At 36.7% G+C, this 12220-nt stretch overlaps 1 long non-coding RNA gene across 1 annotated transcript in view; it reads right to left on the reverse strand.

The window, feature by feature from the left end:
• Positions 1 to 747: 747 nt before the first annotated feature.
• The window catches only part of LOC125385624, a 75816-nt gene continuing 64343 nt past the window's right edge, over positions 748 to 12220 (reverse strand). Inside the window, exon 4 of the long non-coding RNA XR_007225097.1 lies at positions 748 to 2832. This is a non-coding gene — a long non-coding RNA (uncharacterized LOC125385624). The remainder of the gene's footprint in view (positions 2833 to 12220) is intronic.

The following is a 12220-nucleotide window of genomic DNA, read 5'->3' on the forward strand; positions in this document are numbered from 1 at the left end:
CTTCGTTTAGACGATGGACTTAGATTTAATCGGTTTAGTCGAGTCTCGATTAGCCGGTTTAATCGACGCGGCGCTCGGTCGTATCGCGACGAGCTTTTCCCTCGGGAAACGCTGCACCCATCGACTTCCGGATGACGAGCTTGATTCCGGTCTCGTAACTTTCACCCGGCTGCCTCGTGAATCGATCGTTCACGTTCGAAAGAACTTTTCGGGAAAAAGACCAACGGCTAAAATGAAATTCTACGACGTCTATGAATAAAACAATGTTAATTACAATGTTAATTTGGATGTTTGCACAGTTGCGTAAAAACTGGATTTAATCAGTTCGGCCAATCGGTGTAAAATCTCACAAACGTGTATTTTTAAGTAAAATTTCACAGGCACGCGTTTCTACGTTTGTCGAGGTTGACTGATAGAAGAACGAGTGGATGAATTTGTAATAGAAAAATATATTGAAATAAATAAATAAATAAATAAATGTGTAAGTTTATGCTGACCCAGATCCTCACTCTCATAGTCTTACAATACAATAAAATCGATAGGGAGCACGTTCGTATATTCATAGCGAAGGACATTGTCAAAAAAGTTAACCCTGTAGCTCCAGCTAAAGGCCACAAGAAACATAAATAGAAATCTATTTATTAGCTCCTTTGTTTCTAGACCCTGTAACCCAAAACACAATTTATATTCAAGGGTATAATAATATACATCTCTCCTTATTTAGAATATTTTATTCTGTTTCACTAAATTCTATTTTCTGCGTAACAACTGTCTCCAGGTCACGGATATACAAAAATAAAGATGTAGAGCTTTTCGTGAAGTAATCACGTCAACGACGTTCAATCGTTCAAACAAAACATATTTATATAGTAAATAGTCTAAGATTCTTAGAAACCACTGTATAAACGTAATATATTAGGAAGAGGGCGCGAAAAGTGGGCCAAATATCGACTGGAAAGGATATTATATACTTGTGGGTGAGCACATAGGGGATAATTGAAGAGCGCGGATAATAGACGGCCGGATAATCGAAAATCCGGAAACTGAAACTCCGTTAGCCGAGATCCTCTTGTATCGTCTTTACGTGTCTGCGACGGATGCATCCGCGATATAGCTGCACGCATTGGAAACGGCCTTTGCAAATGTTCGCTAAGGCAACCGCGCAAGAAGCTGCCAGTTGAGCGTGAAATCGAAATTCGATTCTGCCACAGTGACGGATTTTGAAATTCGTCGGCCAAATGGATATATCTCAGAACCATGTATGACGATTAGTCCACTTCAATTAGACGGCCATCAATTACGAATGACGATTAATTAATGGCTGTCTGGTCTCTGGTTCGAGTAATCGTGGTTTCAAATTAATTATCATAAAGTAGCAATATCGATCTTGACATTCATTCGCCGATCTTAATTATCAAATTTATTTTATTTAATATTACGTTTCGAGCGGTTGCTTTGGTTAAAAGATGGAGATTTAGAATTTCTTAAGACCTTTTTTCGTACGATTTTTGCTCCGATCTCTTCCATACAAGTTTTATCTCTGAGATTGGAAAACAAGGAAAAGTATAATCGATTAGAAAAAGTACATAAAATTGAAAATTATATTAAACAGACTGGAACATTGCAAATTTTATCGTCACAAATCCCTTTGCGTTCTTCCAAACTCGCGTTTATCGTTTTAATCGTATTTCGAAACACGTACAAACGTCGTTCTGTATAAAACTGTATAATGATCTTTATAGAATCATAAACGTAAAATCCAATCTCCAACGAACCCTCCGTACCAAAAAACATCCCCTAAAAGTACCCTCGGAAAAAGTCATTCGCATTAACGTGACCATCGAAACTTAACCTATTCTTCCATGAAAACACTCCCATTTTCATCGTGAAGTAACCCAAAGGGAAGCACGCGAAACGTGCTTACAGAAGCACCCCCTTTCCACCTATCATCCCTCTTAATCTTCTCTTGGAAGGGTGAGCCCTTACGAGCAGAGTTATTCGTCCGCACCGATTCGAGTGACAAACCCTTGTTCTACAGCAACCCCTATACACATACCACCAATTCCATTCTGACCGACACTCCCACCGGCAAGAATTTTTTTTTATTATACGATTCTTATTTTAGATTTAACAGCTCGTTGTAGTATCACCGAATTATAAGGGTTCGCTTCTTGTTTCCCTTCTCTTCCTTTTAATCGTTTTTATCGACGGTTACTGAACAAATATTTTAGCAATTAATCAAAGAACAAACAATGAAATAATGTAAATAAAAAACATAAAAATCCAAACGAAGTAAACCAAGAAAGTGATACAGCTACGTTATTTTTTAAGATGCAAAGAACGGAGAAAACGACGCGCAAGCTCCGTTTTTATTTAGAAGAGTTTGTTGCAGATTTCTTGAATCGTTCGTAATGCGTTTTAGTTTTTGAAAACATTTATAAGCATCAGAGTTATAAAGTTATTCGTTGTTTTATCTAACCAGAAATTTTACGTCGAATCGTTATTTGCCCGAGGTCCTCGTACGTTCTTGATAATCTTGGTAGCTTGATAATCAGCGAAACATACGCAAAAGGAGCCACGATATCTACATTTTAAAACATCGATACGAACGATCTTCGAGTCTCAAGCTTTACGAAATAACCAATCTTCTTGCCTATCTATCTCAACGATATCCGGCTAACAAGTTCCACCAACAGCGGAGCGCTAAATCCCTCATCCACGGGAGCAGATTAAATTCTTTTTAATCACCTTTCGTTAGCCCGTCTTTCCAGCGCAATCTCAAGAGCTAATGCTATGGATCCAACTTGAAATTTAATGCCCTGCCGACTTGCCCTGAAAAAAAAGGACAAGTAGACATTTATAAAACAAACGAGAAACAATCCACGAGGTTGCTTTTTTAGGATCAATTTTTAATGTTTTGTATTTCACAGTCAATTAATTGAACACTTTAAATACGATTGCTGTCGATAGATGCCAAAACGGAAATTTTATGGAACACCGCTGTCGAATCGATCAACCGTATCAAAATTTTAATTGAGTTTGAGACGCGGCAATCGTTTATCGACGTCTCCATTTTATATTATATTCAACTTTGTCATTTTATTCGCATTTGTGAAAATCCACCTGTGTTTAAATATATAAATTGGCTCCTTCACCGTGCAGCTCGTATATCGTACGAACACATCGGAAACTATAAATCGTTGAGACTTATAATTATTAAGACGATAGATTATTAGCGAGAGAATCAATTTCATTGATTCAATAATTCCGCAAATAAATTATAGCCGTCTTTGCTTTGCCTAAGAATCGACTATTATAGCTCGATATTGGTAGAAATTTATCAGACTATATCGTCCAGCTGCCGAAGTATCCAGCAAGCATCCACCATTTCGAAAACATTTTAACAAGCTTCTAGGGCTGCTGGAAGACGAGTCATAAAGCGACAGGGCAAGTGGGCGGCAAGGAACGCGAACGTAATCGCGTCGTTAAAATACCGTACGGATCAGAGAGACGTCGGACGACCCGGCATAAATTACAATCGTGCGGAACACCGACGAAGGGATGGAATTTCCTCGGTGCTCTAACAGCGAAACTCGGTGAGTTATTGTCGAAGCAATTTACGAAACCGCAGCTGGGACGACCACGGATCCAAAGGGCCAACTTTTCCCTGGGAAGAAAGTCCATGGAAGAATGCAATTTCTTCGGTCTAAGCGCCCCGGTCCCGTCGTTGCGTTCCATTTAGCCGAATGTCCGGTGCGTGTCACGAACAAAGAGGTGGACGTGGACGAACGAAAAATGTACCGACGTAACGCGCTAGAAAATTCGAATAACGAAGACGGATGAGGGTTGCAACGAGTTGCGTTTAATATCGAAGGAAAACGAAATATCAGCTAGGCGGTGAATTTCTGCTTGTTTCGCCCTGTAATTTCTACGAAATTCTCTTTTTGCGCAGGTACACGATGTGATAGAGTAAATGATAACAAAGAAGAGATGGTCAGAGATGATATATGAATTTACCAGCTGTGTATTCGATGATGTCAAGATGATGGTGGAAATTGCTTCACGGTTTTCTACCATATAAAACAACATTGCATTGCAATGGATTTTAATTCTAAAAATATTATTATCAGCGACGAAGGTGAAGCGAGAATTGCGTAGGTTGTTCTACAACACTTGAATAGATCGGTAGTAATTGTATTACAATAATGAATGCTATACTTGGATGTATATCAATAGTAAATTAACGACTAGATGCAATATCTGTTTAGATTAATCGCACATATTATTAATTTAAATTTATTGATCTAAATTATACGTTAAATTTAGATCGTATATAAATCACGCATTAAATATCTCAACTCGCATATCCGCTAGCTCAATTACGTACATCTATGATAATTATATTTTATTCGCTTCGTTCTGAAGATGACAGGTGTTGTATTGTTTTCGTCTTGCCAGACGTTGTAACGTTCTCTATTGTAGATGCAACAAACGACAAAGAGCAAAAGCTTCGACTTCATAATTTCGGAGCGTGTTAAAATCCCTAAAATTTTACACAGATTGGCAGATATTATGATGAAGGCGCGAAGATCGTAATCTCTTTGAACGAGGCTGTTCGTGTAATTACGATCGAAAATCGCTTACAGATAAGTTCGTTTGGTCGTCCAATTATATATTAAAAGTTTCTAAGGAGCTTTCTTATTTGGCATATAACTCGATAATTAAGTAACTTACGGACAAGGAACTTTGAAATGTTTAAGCGATTTTATAAAAGTACGAGCAGCAACTTCTATACTACTTAATGACTCTCGAAAATATACTACAATAATTTTATAATTAAATTATCTCTTATAAAAAATCTCGATTTTTATAATCAAATTACATCTTGTAAAAAGCGAACAACTGTCCGTTAATTTTCTTGGGGGATGTTGCCCTTTGTAAACTTCAAAGTAAATCTCAAAATATTTTGGATATTAGAGAGGCAGTAAATTTTAACTTATATCATTGATTCTGTGAGATTCTAATCCTCGTTCAAAAAATGCTAATTCTATATAGCTGTCCACTCTTGAATCAGGAAATACCGTACAGCTACAACGTTAAAGGAACGAGCTGCAGGATTTATATTTGCACGATTCTGCGATTAATCACCACTAGATGACGCTTTGGCCATTTTTTAAGAGATTAAACGACAAATATAATCGCCACGGCACGGCGATTCTATCATAATCCGGAAAGACGAGATTCGATGTTCCACTCGAATAGAGAGGCATTTCGCGTCGACGAGCGGTCTGTTCGTGAAACGCATCGGTGAAAAATAATAGTTCGAGCCGTTTTATAGCGGTACGGTGACATTAAGTCCGGCTACGGCGGATTGGGAATGAAAATTTGATAAATCCACGCAATAAAAGCGTAAAATCCTTGATTGTATCGGTTCCATTGTGCTCTTCCACTGTGCTACCTTGAAAAATGAACTCGGCCCGTTCGTACTACGAATAATTTGAAGAATGACTGTGAAATATAATGCCATTCGTAGATAATTAAAACACGATGACGGTTGAAATTACAAAACTCCTTTTCCTACACTGGCTGATCAAAAGGTATTTCGACGCCTCTTTGCTTTTCACGTTATAAAAAACTTTTCTGTCCATATCGTATCGTGTTGTATAAAACATTATAAATTTTCGTTAGCATCGCAGTGAAATATGATCGTCATGATTATACGGGTAAAATTTCAAACCAATCCGAAAATGTATATAGAAATTACAACATATTTATTGCCGACATATATCTAGTAAAAAATTAATATACAACACGAATATTTATCCCTATTCGATTGAATATATCGAATATAAAATATTATTGAATATAAAATATATATTTATACTAGAACTGCTATGATAAAGCAATTGACTGCGAAATACACGTCGCACAATGTATTGTGTTTTTCTTATTATACATAAATCAATTACAAGCTCCCGCCGCAAACCGCTAATAGATTTATGTTTAATCGAATCAATTACGGAACAACCTGTGACCACAGCATAGAGCTGTAATTAATAGCATACAAATTTGCATAATAACATTCTGTTGAGTAATAATAACCCTTGGAATGGAAACACCTCTGTAGTTCAACATTATTATTATCATTACTATTGCTCTAATTTCATCAATGTCACAAGTTTCGATGACGAATGTGACAAAAACAATTGGAAAAAAGATGTGAAATTCAGGTTGAATCGAAGCTGCCGAGTCTGACGATAAAAATATCATAATACGATTCTGCTGTGATCTTCGAATTTGTTATTTGCAATCCCACCTTTGTTTCTATAAGTAAGTAAGTCTTAATAACACTATGATAAATAACATTCTTAAGGCGAGAAATTATATCAGCAAGAATCCTTTCGTACTTTTCTAAAAAATTCGGTAAATCCGTTAAACATATAAAACAGCTAACGAAAGTTAACGATGACAAATTTATTTTCGTCGTTCTATTTCTAACGAATAATTTTAATCGTAACGAGTCTTCTTTCCACTGCTTCTTCACCGCCGTAATTATTAACATGTACGTCCGAGCGTTAAAAGTAAAGGAAAAACGAACTGAGTTCCCCGATCGAGATACGAGAACTGTAATTCATTCGCGTTACACAACAACCGCAATCGAAACTCTGCCTCTCATGCATCGAAAAGACAACGAATTCGTTAAACTAATTGCTCGATGTAACGCGATCTCTCGATAGTGTAGGACGGAATCAGGTGCTTTATTATGAAAATTACGTCGTTCCACTTTCGGTTAAATCCGAATCAAGTGGCGGCTTGGGTCAGCGGGGATGGCGAATCGCTGATTTTCGTTCGTAATATCGCGGCCACCAAAGGGATTTTGCATCGTTAATGAGTGAAGTGCGTATTTACAAAGATATCGATGCATGACTATCCATGCTAATTGGACCATTAAATCAGGTCGAAATTTTGAATGAATGAAGGATTTAGGTAATACGCGTCGCGATGGATTCGCTACTTGAATCTCCCTCTTCCCTTTCCATCCGCTGACCTCTCGTTCCGTTTCATGGTGTTTGTTAACGCTTCTTCAGCGTTTACAGGGAATTACACGCGGTGAATTTAAACGGAATAGATCGAGCTTTAAATGAATAACGCGCAAGAGGAAATTTCGATAGGGATATTTTGAATAAACTTTCGTGATTATACACCCTCGTGATTATAATATACTTTATGGTACTAGAAAATGTTGCAGTTCTATGGAATAGGAACTTTCCAACGATTATATTTGGCTTGTTCGAAAGTGATTCGAGGAAAATATCGGTTAATATCTGCTAATAATATCTCTAATTTAGAATGGAAAATGTATACCAATATCTTTACGAGTCTTGACAAAATAAACAAATGAATATAAATAAGAATCTTTAAAAAGCCTTTTTCCCCCTTCGAAGATGAAAACTCCAATGGATGATCTTCCAATTGATCCAAATATTGTATTTCAGCGAAATAACGAAAACAGAACGAAGCCAGGGCGATTTGTCGCAGCCTGGACCGCGTGAAGCATGGCGGCGATATGATTCAGTAATTATTAATTAGTCGAGAGCAGTGGACGACGAGCGTTCCGGGCGGCGATTAATGGCGAAAGTTGTCAGGTCCGCGTTCCTGCCAGTGGTCGCATAACAACGTTAGTCGAGCGCGCTCCTGGCCACGCTAATTTATGTCTTCCTCGGTCTAACGGGTACGCGTTGTTTTCACAAACCTTTAGAATCCCCGAAATTGCACGCGGAAAGAGGAAAACAGCGATTCCGTAACGCCTGGGAACGACCAACCGCCCACTTCCGTTTTCCACGGTGCGGCGTCGCATCGTACGAAGATCTAGGAAACAGAATACGACACCGTTTCGTGGAAATTTCTCTCTTTTAGGGACGGTAAATTTTGACGACTTTCGAATTTGAAGGACGATAAAACGCGAAAAATGTGTAGCTTCTGTGCGTGACATTTCGAAATGATCGAAAGCGAAGCATCTATTATCGCATTAATTTTTAAAATTAAACTGAAAGTAGTTTTTTTTTTTTAAATTAATCATTTTCAGATTCAACTCGCATAGTTAGTATTTTTTCAGTCGATCGATATATAAAAGGTTTCGCGTGAAAAAGTAGTAAGACGTTTAATTGCGAAGATTCGAAATTGAGGAAGCTTGGAACGATTAATCGCGGAACACGAGGCTCGTTCAAATGATTTATTATAATAATAAAAACACGTGCGTTACTCGATCCCCTCACCCGTTTCGTTTCAATTTCTCCAGCGGCGGTCTCCGACAAGCCTGTTTTAAAATGTCCGTTGCCGACGTTATTTATGACAGCGCTGTACGAACGGCGATAAAACCAGCGATGGAACTTCGGGATTACATTACGTCGCGTCCTCCGCGGAAATTACTTTCCAGACAGTTTTCTTCGCGATAACCGCGCGCTACCGATGATCCTTCGTTTTTTTCTCCTTTCTCTTTCTTTTTTTTTTTATTTCCTAACCGTTCGCTCCTATCGCGAAAATTTCCTATTTCCTAGTCAAAATGGAAAAACAAGGGGGGAAAAGCGAACAAACAAATCGACGAATTTCATTTTCACGATTTTTATTCGCGATTATTTGCGTCGTTTACTATTTCCTTTTTTACCTTTTATGCTTTATATTCTGTATATAATGGTTCGATTAATATTCTTTATGCATAAGATTATACGTGTCAAGTATCTCACAGAATATTTTTCAATGTCATTAACACTGTGAAGAGACACGATTTTCAGGATTCGCATATTTCCATTTGTCATAAATGCATAAATATCTGAAATCTAGTAATCATCGTGAAATTAAATGTTAATAAATTACAAAACGGTCTGACGTTACGTACTTTTTAGTCCTCGAACGAATATAAATATAATTGATTTGTTCAGCTTGGATAGATACAGAGCCCTGTATCTTCTAAAGAAACACTGACTAGGCGAAGCCATGACTTAAAGACCTCTGTAAATTTCCATGGATTACCTCATACTGCAGGTGCCGCGGGAACGAAAAACGAACCGGAAGAGGAACGCCAAACAGACAAGTGCGCGTAAATTCGTACAGGATCGCGTATATCTTAGCCGCTTAATTAAAACCATCCGTGTTTGGACGTGGAAACGTTTAATAGTCAGGAGAGAACGGTGTTTTCCGCTTCTAATTGCCCTTCTGGAACAAATCTCTTAGTAATGGCCGGACGCAAAAAATTTCATCGACCGTAAATCCTACGCGAGCGATAAAAATGTAACGATGGAGGAAAACGACAGGACAGGAGGAGAAAAATGAATGAAAAAAAGAGTTGGATGGAGGGATGGAAGGAAGAGTCGTGGAACACGATGACGGAAAAATACGGGAATGACGAAGATGCCCCTGGCGAAATAAAATTTACGTGGATAAATAAACCGTAATGGGAAGCGAGTCGATCGTTTCGCGTTTACTCGCTTCCCATCAACGTTTCGTTCCTAGAATTTCGTTTGCTTCAATCATCTCTACCTTATTTTCCCTTATTTATTCTTACGCCAGAGTTACGTTATTAAGTATCACGTTACAAATGACCAGAAATTAATTCACGATATCTAATTTCGCACGGTTATAATCGTATTCAGAGTGGTTGTTTCGACTCGTTGGAAAAACGATTTCGTTTTCCATAATTAGAAATTTATACGAATGAAATTTAAGTCGCGGCAAATGAAATATTAAACGGGTGATAAAACAAATTAAATTACCTGGATACCTATATTGCGCTACTCGCCACATTTTCGTGACTTATTTTAAAAATTGAAATAAGTTCGATCGAACGGTGTCTCTATATCGTAGTTCTGAAACGCTTACGAGATAAATTTTTCTATATATAACGATGTTTCCAAGCAAGCAGTTTCCGGATCACGATATATACCGAGAAATACTTTTCTCATCTGGAAAATCTACGAGCGAAACATATTACTACCTCATCTACGTCCAATAAAGACATTTATTTATCCACCTGTATCCATGCTCTCCACCTTCTACTTTCTTTCTATCCACGTTAAATCGTCTCCATTCGCTAAAGCTGTTCCTGTCTATCGTGATTTTCCTATCTTATCCTCGCTCTATTATTTTGCCCGGGATATAAGAACTAAGCATGCACAGCGAGCGAAAAATTGGTTAGCGTTTTGAATATTTGGCAAAGAAGTTTGGCTTTATTAAAGAAGTTTGTGATTTGCGATAGGAAGCTTAGTCGGATTGGAGTTTATAATATTCGTAATATATTCCAATATTTTTCATCGGTATTTAAAAATAACGTATTTGATTCGTTTGCTCTTATTTTTTTATATTTCTGTCGTGTATTCTATAAAATGGACAATATTTTAAATGAATAAGCAGTTTTTGATAATTTTATAAAAAAAAAAAAAAAAGGAGTTTTTCAACAAGGACATCAACGAAGTCTTACATTTTTAGCATGCAATCGTACAATTATTAGAGGCAGTAATAAAATAGAAAATTTCTAACTAAAAGAAATTCCAATTGCAAGAAAATGTCTGTAAATTTGGATACGATGATCATCTAACTGTTACACCTTAAAATAACGTAATTGCAAGGAATGACTATATTGAGTTATTTCTGAGGGAAAGTGAATTTGAGAGAATGCAAATTTTTTAATTTAAAAGAATCACGAAAGTTGGAAATTTTCATACTGCAATAATCCAATTGGTACATAGGAAACAGTTAGAAGAAAAGTTTTCTTTGAAAAACTCCTGGCCGAGAAAGGTGCCAGGAAACTTCGAATCCCTTAATTTAAAAAATCTACGAAAATTGAAAATGTTGGCATTTTAATAATCCAATTATCGCTACGCAGGAAGAAACTAAAAAAAATATTTTTCAGACGTTTTTAAAGCAATAAATTTTCGCGGAAAATTTTCTTCCCAGCACTTATCGTATTATACTAAATTCTTTCGTCGTGCCGCCGGCGTTGTTCTCGACGCCACCTATACGCGCGATGAAAGAAGAAACTTTGCTTTGTTAAAATAAGTTGTCGGAGAAGAAATGGCTATTATCTCGTGGCTATTAGCAAGATTATTAAACCGCTTCGAGAAGTTCGCGTAACGAAACTCCACTCGCTCAATTCACGTGGATTTTTCGATGTGAACCGAGCTTCTTCGCGAAGTGGCTTCTTCGAGTGAAGCTGTGTATAATCTAATAGAACAGCTGGAGGGAACAATGGAGGTCTAAAAATTGGGGGCGAAACGTAAAGGTACCTTAGTTTTATTTTATATCGTTCGATAGATATACATTGAGTAAAATAGTATAATAATTTTTTGTTGTATATTATTTCGATAAATTAATTTACGTTATACAGCAGCATATTTTTATATAATACCCAATGTTAATCGAAGCCATATGTATATACGTCGAATTTAATCCGACAAAATAATCAATAATCAACAATAACGTTTAAATTATTTAAGGGGACGCGTGCTATTTCTGAGGCTGTCATTTATCGAATTTCCTATTAATATGGTTTCGTACTATCGTATTTAATAAAGAGTAACATAATTATTTATTATCGACAAATAAAATCTCTAACAATAAAATGTTGTCATGTGTAATATTAACGTTAATAGCGGTGATATTAGCAGCAATAATTGAGGCATGTTTTCAGGCTTCATGGAACGTAATTACGTAACTGGTAATCATTAGACATCCACCACCATAAACTGCACCCAAAGTTGCCACACAATAAATGATCGTTTGTTTGCGCTTCATGCAAGTTGCGCTTCATGCAAGTTGCATCTCATGCACCAGAAACGCAATTCTAATTAACCAACGTGTTGATGTGGTAACTGAATATTCTATGATACAACAAACATTTTGATTGCTCTTTTTATTATTCCAAATAATATGTTTATGTTATATATTGCAATGGGACAAAAAATTAAAGGAAATGAATGCTTCCAAACTTTTTAGTGGCAATTCATTTTTTTATTTTTCTTCTTTGAAGTGTGTTTAGTTTCGTTTTAACATAGAGTAGTAGATTTAAAAATTTAAAGAGGCAAATAAAGAATTTTTAGATGCTTTCGTAGTTATAAAATAGCATTCTTGAATCAACAAGTGCTTTAAGAATCTTCGTTACGTTACACGATTCTTGAAATTAATTAAAAAATGTTGGCAAAGAAGCAAAGTCGAAATAGCGTAAAAC

Source organism: Bombus terrestris, chromosome 9, assembly GCF_910591885.1.
Source record: "Bombus terrestris chromosome 9, iyBomTerr1.2, whole genome shotgun sequence".
NCBI classification, from domain to species: domain Eukaryota; kingdom Metazoa; phylum Arthropoda; class Insecta; order Hymenoptera; family Apidae; genus Bombus; species Bombus terrestris.